This window comes from Amblyomma americanum, chromosome 8, assembly GCF_052857255.1.
Source record: "Amblyomma americanum isolate KBUSLIRL-KWMA chromosome 8, ASM5285725v1, whole genome shotgun sequence".
In the NCBI taxonomy this organism is placed as follows: Eukaryota; Metazoa; Arthropoda; class Arachnida; order Ixodida; family Ixodidae; genus Amblyomma; species Amblyomma americanum.
Genome location: NC_135504.1, coordinates 121,773,931 through 121,784,851, shown reverse-complemented (window position 1 = coordinate 121,784,851; position 10,921 = coordinate 121,773,931).

The following is a 10,921-nucleotide window of genomic DNA, read 5'->3' as shown; positions in this document are numbered from 1 at the left end:
AACGCTTTTGATGTTAGCAAAAACGCCAATAGAAACAACTGGAGACTCCGTCGGGTGATCTGCGCATCATTATAGTGAGGTCATATATTAATTATATCAAAAAGTTGCGTTCATAAATGCTTTCCGCTCAAAAATGCTTTTGTCCATACATGTTGGGTATGCTCAGGCTATCACAGACGCAGTAGTGAGGGGCTCCGGAAATTTTGACCACCTGGATTTTTTTAACGTGCACTGACATCGCGCAGTACCCTGACCTCTATAAGTTTGCCTCCATCGAAATTCGACTGCCGCGGGTGGGACTGAACCCGCGTCTTCTGGGTTACAGCTGAGAGCCGTAACCACTGATCTATCGCGTCGGCCTCCTGCGGAGTTCTTACGATGCACGGAGTAGTAATATCGTTTATATCCAAGCCTTGTTGATTACCTCAGGTTTCGTGCGATTCTTCTGGTAAATTTATGAAGGCTAGGTTCAACAACCGGAGTGAGAGCACTACTGCTTGTGCGGTTCCTCTTTTCAAAGCTTACACTTCTTCGAAGTTAAGCTGCCCGCTTTTATTACTGCGATTCTGTTTCTGAGAAAGTTCTCAGTGAAGTTGAAGGTTCGCCGACCATTGCGAATTCGTTTTAGACCGTCTGTTTTGCTTCTAATGGTAACATTGTCGAACACGCCTTTAAGGTCTACTGTGAGGATTGATCTGACTTCCTCCCTGCTTCGGTGTTTCAGTTCTTCTTTCTGAATTTGTGTCATAAATTCATTAAGGGACAAGTGTCCCTTAATATCAGGAAAACATTTGAGAGCAGGTTCTCTTTATTGCGGCTCCAAGAAACTTTGGTCTTAATCATCGTCTCGACGAGTTCCCCTAGGCAAGACGTAAGATAAATAGATTAAAGATTGTCCTCATTAACAGGCTTCATGTGTTTGGGATTAAACCAAACTTCAGTCATCTTTCGGCTGTCTGGAACTTGTCCCATTTCCTAGTATGAATTAAAAATTAAAAACTTGATTAGTTCAGCATCCCCGTAGAAAGAAATATGCCGACTGCAAAGCCTAAGTTCAATGTAACCGTGTTTCGCGTATTTTATGCTACTTCGTCCGTTTCAGCTGCATCCTAAGCCTCAAAAATTGAAATCTTGACAGAGCAGGCATGTTTGATTAACATGCGCTGCTCGGTGTGAGTCATAGTGCTGTAGGTGCGGTCATGAAGGCTTCAAACCGTCATTAAAAAAAAGAGCAGCATTAATACGGTAGCTGCACCCATGCAACTTTGGTCGCTCTGGTCAGGTGTATGTCGAAAAACATGAGTGCCCTCAAAACGCAATTAACAAGGTAACAAGGAGTGGGATAGACACGAGCGTCGATTCGAGCACGCCGCAAAGCACCCAAGTTATTCTGATGACGTCATCGACGTTAGGCTTTTCCATGTCCCGTCTCTCTCCGCTGAGTTCTGTCGCTTAGGTGACCACGTGTATGATTTCTCAATTTCACCCTTACGTCGCAAACATAATTCGGTCGATGCGCTACCTGTCGACATTCCTTCGAAACGAAATCCATCTACGAGCGGCGTCATGGTATGCAACAGTATTCTATCACTGCATCTGTTGCGTTGCGACTTCATCTATCGCATTCCCTACGGAAGTCCTGCCGATGAAGCACCAGTGAAGTGTTCTTATAAACACAGTTAGTGTTTCTATCCATACGAATAACTGTTAATCAATACTGCCATCTGCGAAGCATTAACCGGCGATTCAAGCGACTCGGCATCTGTAACAATGTTGCTGAAAAATGGGGGCCAAGTGCTGCTTGAAGTAAAGCGGGTGAAATTAGACTGCATCGCTATCAAGGGCAATGTCATTGCAGGTGCTAGTTCCGGAGTCCATTCAGCAGGCCTTTCATTTATTTCACACCACGGCGAACAAAGGAATTTTTCGTTATTCTGTGGAGTGTTCCGCAAGTGCTTGCGTGTACAGTTGCGTTCACAGTTAGCCGGACTAGATGGTACCGCATTTAAATGGAAGACATAGGCTGTTATTTCTGGTAGAATGGTGCCCATCAGACCAGGACTGATTCTAATGAACATGACCAGTGACCAAATGCACAACAAAGCCTTTATGCCTCGGACCAAAGGGAAAATTAAATATGTTTGGCTGCAGAGGAATTGAGAAAGAATGAGCAGTGACCGGGCTAATTTCATGCTGGGTGCGAAACCGGCACTGCATTGTTGTGGCAAGGGGTACTTCATGTATGTGCGATATATTGAGGCGATTCATTGTACCTGCAGTTAAATTAGATGACGTCTAAAATTTCAAACGCATCTGAAATTATGCTTCAGAAGGAACACAACTATAGTGGGCCGAATCAAACTGTAGAAAAAAGTGATTTCCCCGTGAAAGAAGGCGCTTTGAATGCCTGATGCTAGGCCGTATAACAGGCCTTCAAATGGGATTCGAATGCAAAAGCCGCTGCCCGAAAATAAAAAAACTGCCTTCATATTAAAAGTGCCAGGTGCGGAATATGCAAAAAAGTCGATATGGCCCTTCATCTAAACTCAAGAACTCGAGGCAGTGATTGCCGAGTGAAACGATTGTTGAACTCTTCTCCGTTCAGTCACGGCACAATACCTACCATGTGTTTCTTCCGGCCGCTGCTCCGCGGCCTGTTTTCTTTTCCATTGTATCACGAGCCTCTTGGCGGGCAACACGATACGAAGTCAGCCGTTTCTGAACAAAATTTTCGCGCAGCATAGAGGCCATTGTGTTGCGTTTCTTGAAAGGGCGCATTGCCATCACCCCGCCGCTCTTTGAGATAACTTCCTGATGGAGAAGCTAGGAACGACAGCGGGCTACTGTGAGTAATGTGCGTTTTATGCTGAAATGTACTCCAGTCGGTGTAAGGTAAAGAGATGGTACTCTCAGATAAAACTACACTGTTCACTATGCCTTACTTGACTAGAAGGAACTGAGGAGCGTGAAAATGCCTTACTGAAGGATTTCATGGTGACCCTGTCGTCAATTTGTTTATTTAAAATCTGATGAACGCATTTGCGCATTCCAATAGGCTTCTATAGGTCAGTGGCATGTGTTGATCAATGCACAATTACATTATTCTTATTGCGCTTATTGTTTCAAAGCACACCGGCTCGGGCGCTATCTGCTTACTTGGCCTTGTCTCGTCAGACAAAATATTTTTTTTTTTTTGCGTTAGAGGCGTCACCGAATGTTTGCAGCGGCCAACAATACTTCAGAATTTATTTCCAGATTTATTCCTTCGATAATTTCGAATTAATTTCTGTTGCCTCTGATGCAATGGCTGATATGCACGAAGCAATTTTAGTTATCAGGCTGTTTATCAAGTGCTTTGTTGTCAAATCACAGAGAGAGAAAGGAATTGGAAATGTAAATTCCGTGCTAAGCACGCAAAGAAAGAAATTCTTAGGCTGGAATGGACTGTCAATATCCTCTGTTTCTATTGCGCCAGAAAGCAATTTGTATTCAAAGGAAAGCATTAAAATATACGGCTACGTAGTTTGACCAAAACACGCCACGCACTTTTTGATTTTGTGGAAGTAACAGAGCGTATTTATTTATTGCGTGGGGAACATGCGTTTCTATTCAGCCTGAAGATATATTATGATACAGGTAAACACAGTTTGCTTTTAATGGGTGAAATCTAAGGAAAGCAGATAAGGTCATTTAGTGAGCTCAAACTTTTGCTAAAATTTAGATTATAATGAAGATATGGACACAATAGCAGGTTCATCTTTGAGCCGGTTCCTTTTAAAGGCAAAAAACACCAACCCATGAAAACATAGTTTAGACTAAGATGAAATCAGGCACTCATAGAACATACTTGTCTGTAACATGTAAGCACTAGCAATGATTTATGCTTTTTCCTGTCATTCAATTTTGGGTGATGTGATCTCGAATTCGTTTTCCGGATGTTCCGGAGTACTGCTAGTGACTTCTGAAGCGCGTTTAACCTGACATGTTGTCTCGATGATAAGATAACGCATTTCTTTTCATGAAGGCTCTGTAGTCAAAGACGGCTGTGTAGATTACGTTCTAAGAGAATATATTTATGTTGAACTTTGTCAGAACTGATTTGTATTTTTTTGAAAGATGCACCATTCTTTCATCGTCTTGTTTTTTTACCAATGTGTGTTCCTGTGCCAACTTGACGACTCACCTTGTGACTCTGCTGTTTTTCGTCACAGGGTGCAATAAACCTTAAAGAAAGTTTTGCAAACAAGGACACAAGCAATGGGTATGTAATACCGGCCCTACTCCTTGTTTTTGATAGTCTTTATTATAAAGTTATTGTTGCTTTCTTTAGAACAGCGCTCTTCTGCCTTGAGCAGCGAATTGCGTTCGCATTTACTTAATATTTAGCTAAAAACGCAATTGTTTTCTTGTAATGCAAGGTAGGTGCATTATGATGGACATTAATCAAAACCTTCTAAACAGCTTTTATGATGATTGCGAATTTTGGTGGCGCAAGGGCTGCTACGGCCAAAGAGCGCCATGCCGGTGGGGTCAAAGTGGGGTCTCAAGGTGGGGTCAAAGACCCCTTTTCCAAGCATTTGAAACTAAAGAAGCCCAGCACCAGGCCAGGGTGAAGCTTAATTGTACCAATTGTATCACCTGTGGGTACCCGGTGGTAATGGGGATCGAACGCCACATCTCCCGCATGCGGGACGGATGCTCATACCACTAGGTCACCGCTTCGGTCCAAGTGCAGTTTATATATATATATATATATATATATATATATATATATATATATATATATATATATATATATATATATATATATATATATATATATATATATATATATATAGAGAGAGAGAGAGAGAGAGAGAGAGAGAGAGAGAGAGAACAGCTACTTTTAGTAAAGGCGATGTGTAAAAAAGAATAAATACTGGTAAAGTCTATTCCTATTTTACCAAAAGAATAATGAAGCTCTCTGTACTTGTTTCGCGTAGTTTTCATGAAAGAGAGGCAAGCCTTGATACGACAGACATTAGAGACCCAGCATCGATAATTTCTTTTTTCGGACCTCCCATTTTGTTTCTCGCAATCTTTCTGTTTTTTGAGAAAAAATTACGCTACGCATTTCATGTGGCCAGCGACGACATGCGAACACGGCTGACTGATGGCGCTGTGACTTCAATGAACCCTCGGCGCTTAATAGATGAATGAGATCAGAATGCTACTTATATTAGCGTCACTGGAGGATTATTGATCACAGAGATATCCTATTGAGACTTCGACCGTGAAGACGATCCATTGTTGCCGGGATCGGATGCAGGAAGGCAAAAGAGAATTCGAGATTGCATCCGGAAATGGGGATCACGCCTTGCACAAACACACTCCTTACGAAGAAAGCGTGTTTCGCCTTCTTTGCTTTTAGTGCATTTCCCTTCATCTTGTCGGCTTTTGCACACTTGTTTAGTGTTATTCCGTGAGTGTTTACGACTCCTGGGTTCTGCGCTATTGGGATGTATTTACACGTCGGCTAAACACAACACGTGACGTTTGTAGCACCAAGTATTAGCGAAAGAAAACTATCTCGGTTGCATTGATGCACTTTCTACCACTTCTTATCGCCTTACCATTAAACCACCGCGTTATAAAATAGAGAAGCCTTGTTCGCAGCCGACGAGACATTATGCAAGTACCATTAGTATATTCTAGTAATAAGCAGAACACGCCTATTGTGATCCGAGAGTGACGAGTGCAAAGCTGCTCAAATGACGACGGCGATCAGTAATCAGTTTTGAGTGATGGAAGGTGCGTTACTGTGATCGTACAGCGAAAATACAACTCGGAGCGCAGAATGCGTATCACTTATTCTTAATGCTTATTCTTATTAAAAAACAAAACACCCTTCTATAGATATTTTAAACGGCTTTTTTTGTACCACTCACATTTGTAATGTTGACCAATCAGTGCCTCAGCATTGGCGCCTTACGATACGGTCGCGGTCGCTGTAAACGCTATGCTAAAGGCCTCTATGGTGCTTGCGTAAAAGCTAGGGTCAACGTTTCTATCACTGCCTACTTCATGCCCTGCCTCACGTGACCGTGCGCTCGTTCCGTGAAACTCGCTCGGCATGCGCCTTGCAGCTGTCCAGCCTATCCGCATGGGATACGCTCTTTTCAAGCATGTGCTCGTTGCCTACACTCCAGCTGGTCGCAATGCCTCCATACTTCGCCCAGAGCTCGAGAAGGAACGGCCACTTCGACTTACCTGTAAAAATTACACGCTGAAACTTTGTGCTATGACGTAAGCACTCCAGCACCTTCAGTGGAGTAGTCTAGGTGTAGCAAGAAATACACCGATACTTTTCCTGCCTATTTGCATGAGAGTCATACGAGATAGCAAGACGCACATGTCCTTCAAGGAACCGAAATTCGCCTCATGATAATGTAAATGACGGCACTGCATCGTGAGGGTAATACAAACAGAGCCACGCACAGGAGCTGCGTCGTTTTTTTTTATTATGATGGGCGTGGTGTCTTAGAGCATGGTGAAATTAAGGCAAAAGCACTTTTTTCCTCTACTGGTCACACAGCGTAGAGAATACTGTCACACGCTGCAGTATGTATCAATGTTGCTAGTAGAAGGGGCAAAGAAAATGTATGGACAAGTACGCTTGCTGTTTAAAACACAAAGAAATGGAGCTGACAACTCGCTTTGGGACGTATCCAAGCAACAAAAATAACGAGCTCTTAGATAAAGGCAGGAGGAGGCCTGGTCCACGGCTATCACCAAATTGCGGACGGGCTGCGAATGCATCGCGCTTTGCCTCTGTGGTGGCGTTTCTGGGTGGTGACAACTCTGCATAATTGCGCTTTGCAACGCGGCAAAAGAAGGCCTGATCCGCCAGCTCTCTTCGGATGTGGATGAGCATGCAGATGACTTAATGAACTATGACTTTATATTATGATTGTTCCTTTAAGTTGAGATAGCTCTTAACGACTAGTAAGGAGTCAGTACCGGGTAAGCGTCCTTACGGCGCGCCGTTTTTGGGTGTAATCAAAGAAAGTAGCAAACCACGACGGGACGGAGGCAGGAACACGCACACACACGAACGCTCTTGTGTGTGTGTGCGTGTTTCTGCCTCGTGTTCCGTCGTGGTTTGCGCAAAGTTTTCTTGGTTATGTCGCTTCACCGGCCGGCCCAGAAAACTACACTATTAAATTTTTGGGCCTAATCGTGCCACTGACGCAACATCGGCAGCCGCGCCGTTGAGAATGGCGGCTTCAGGAACCATACACATAGTAAGCTTGCTACTCTGGTAGAGGGAAAATTGCATTGATGAAACCGTGGCCATTGATTCCTTCATGTTAAAGCGGATGCTCTAGTGCGAAAAGGAACAAATTTATTGAAGCCTCAAAATTAGCACTAACTGCGCCCTGTGCCGATATATCCAATCCGCACATGATAGAGGAAAAATTGAGAGAGGGAGCAATTTTTCGTTCTTTTCTTTATTTCAACCTCCATTCATTCCGGAGCGGAGGATTATTTTTTTATTGAGAATCAGTTACGACTTTTCTCCGCAACTGTTGTAATCATTTCCGCGTATGCGTTTACTACCAGTTGTATGATGGTTAGCCAAAAAAGTAAGTTATAAGTGGCCGTTAAAGTTCTGATTAAAATGCACTATTTTACTGACAATACCTTCATATCAGCCGTGGAGTTGTCCAGAGCTACACGATCTGTCAGCATGGGAAGAAAACTTTTATCCCCCGAGTAGCTACAAGGTGGCCGCCCACTTCGAAATGTACAGAATAGAAGAGCATTCTGTGGTCATTCATTTTTTTCTGAGGCAATTCATGTTAATCGATGATAAAACAAGCAGTACAGGCTCACAAGGAGGTGTACAAGCTCCTCAGTAATTTTAAGAATGAATTTGCAGTATTGGCTGATGAAATACAGCACTGACATTGACGCGGAAAATGGAGCGGGCAGGTGGCCACGTGTCAACCAGAAGAAATTGGTGCTTAAAAATTTAGGCATTAATGAAGTTTTAGAGCACCTTCTTTAGACGAGCTCTGTGCTTTGCTTAGAAACAAAAGTGGTAAGAATGCTTCTTTATGTCGTGTGTTCTCAGAATAAAAATTTTAGTTCTTTTTTGACTGCCCTATGCAGTACGCCTCTTCAGCAATCTCCTGTGGGCAATCACTGTGGCTCTTTGACGACACGTTTTCTCGGTCCAATTTCATGCTGAATAATATCGGCATTGGGCCTCCCAGCGTACTCCCTCATTTCAAACTTCGATCAGTTCTGCTGGTCGTGAATGAGGTACCTAGTTTTAGGGCGACATTACTTAATTTCACACACAATCAAGGTATGGTTCCTAAAGATATGACACTCTTTTTCACGGTAAAGTTGACGTGTGTAAACTCAATGCCAAATTCTAGAAGCTCTCAGAGCAAAACAACAAACCTTGACAGGCTCGTGCTTGTGCTCGCCGCTATAATTCGCAACCGTACGATTGCAAATTGGCTGACGAATATCTGATTTTAGGAACGAACTAACGTCGTTGAAAATTGTCCACCTGAACCAGAGACGCGGGCTGCAGCTTTTGTGACCCTAGGCTGTCTATCACAGTCCACAAGTTTTCGACTTGTTGCTTTTTCGGTTTATGCCTTGCTTTCTTGCCCGACAAGACACGTTCCAAGTATACGGGTCTCAGCGGCGTACTATATACGGAAACATCTTTGGTTCATTTTATTTCTTTTTTCTATTTCTCTCGACCACAAAGTCTGAAAATACTGCTTCGTGAACGAAGTCCAATGCCATCGAGATATGCCCTACTCTGTACGTTTTCCCCATCTAGAGTTCCGCCCTATCATAATCATCGACCTTCAAACTTCCTCTTTTGTTTCATCGACGCGAGTTTAACCATAATAAAAGTATCTTCATTTCTGTATTTTTTTTTGCTGGCAGTATGGTTTCTCGAGTTTCCCTGCTCGGTCAATATCCGTCTGGATTCTTTCTTATTAGCCCCTAAAACTTCACCACCGAACATTTCTCTAACCTCTTATCGCCCGTATTCTACCCCTTCATTTCACTCTGACCCGCCGCGGTGGCTAGGTAGTTGCGGTGCTCGGCTGCTGACCTGAAAGACATGGGTTCGACCCCGGCCGTGGCGGCTGAATTTCTATGAAGGCGAAATTCTAGAGGCCCGTGTGCTGTGCGATGTCAGTGCACTTTGAAGAACCCCAGGTGGTCGAAATTATCCGCAGCCTTTCACTACGGCGTCCCTCTTAGCCTGAGTCGCTTTGGGACGTTACACCCTCATAAACCAAAATCATTTCACTCTGGTGATTTGGTATCACTCTCTTTCTTTTTTCCTGTTCATTCCGTCTAACTTCTCCTAGCGGATATTTTTGGAACTTTGAAGTCTTTTGGAACAAATAAGGTGGATATGCTCCCGCTCTCTATGAACGTAAAATATATTGTCATATACAGGTGAAAAGCAATATTCGTTTTATTGACATTTCTCTGGGGTTTAACGCACTGTATTGCGATGCAAATAAATCTGCACTATTTCTCCATTACTAATACGGAATCTCATATTGATACCGTGGGTTATGCAGGTCACATATGTGAACCACATAAAATTTATGCGCTGTAAATGCGGAAAAACCGAGATGTTCAGCTCGGAATACATACAGACCCTGCACGACGTCGTGCAGAACAAACTAGAGCCACCTGGAAATCAGACAAAAATCTTTAAGAAAAATCACGGAAAGCATACACATTTTTGAACGTTTTCTATGCGTCATATAGGCTATCTATTACACTCTTTTATTATACATGGCTCATATAGAAGTATTTCAGTAGAAATTGCTGGCCAGCTATTTGCAAATAAACTTTTTTAAGGCTCCAGTTTGTGTACAATATAGAAATTTAAAAAGTGAAGGCAAGTGATCTCTACCAAGAGATAATTCTATAATCCGCCATTAAATGTTCATACTTCAGGGTATTGTTAGGTAGTTATTATTGAGGATTGCTTTTCTACCTGGAGCCAGGCAAGAAAGACGATAAGACAATGGCGGCCGACACGCGGTAGCGCAAGTGCAACGTCATCGTTTTCCAAGATCAGCTCTGCGCTAATTGGCAATACTAGGTGCCAGGTTTTTCCTCCATGCGGAAAAGAACACTACATGGTGGCCGGCAGAACTCCAAGGCATTCTTTTTTCTAGGCAGAGGAATTACTTCCGGCGCTTGACTGAGTGCAGCAAGCTTGGGCTATTACTCTCTCAGGGCCGTCTTTTTGTTGTGCAAGGAGAGTTCTGAGGCAAATGTTGCTGACGTCGGTGTTTACTTCGGTGCCGGCCTCTTTGCAGAAGTGCGTAAGAACAGTTGTTTTAAGGCTCTGGCGGAGCACAGAAAAAGCCGTCTGTTGCTGACTGGTCCGAATGAAGGTGTTATTCCTCGTGAGTGGCGTGAACGGCTCCGAAATCTTGGAGAATACAGCAATAAACCTCCAATATTATAAACATAGACCGAGGAAGCACTGGCCAGCTTTCTAGTCAGTTAGGAACAAGGTAAAGCACTACGGTGGAAGCCTTATCTGGGTCAGACCCCACTCATTAAGAGCTTCAGAACTCACATCATGACCCATAAATTTGAGTTGTTGTTACACAAAATGGTATTTCTGAGGTATTGGCGTAAAGTAAGTCGAACAAAAGGCTTCGAAGACAGCCAGAATTAGCTGAAGATGTAGCTCAAACGTTTAAAAAAAACGCTGACGTTGTGTGCAAACGACAGTTTTACATCTTGAGGTCTGTGAGGACAGTGTCCATCATCCGTTCGAACGTAGCCTGGCCAGAGCAGAAGCGAAAAGGAAAAAACTTTGAATTCATAGAAATCATGTAGAGTGCAAAAACCGGTTTTTCGCGCTCCC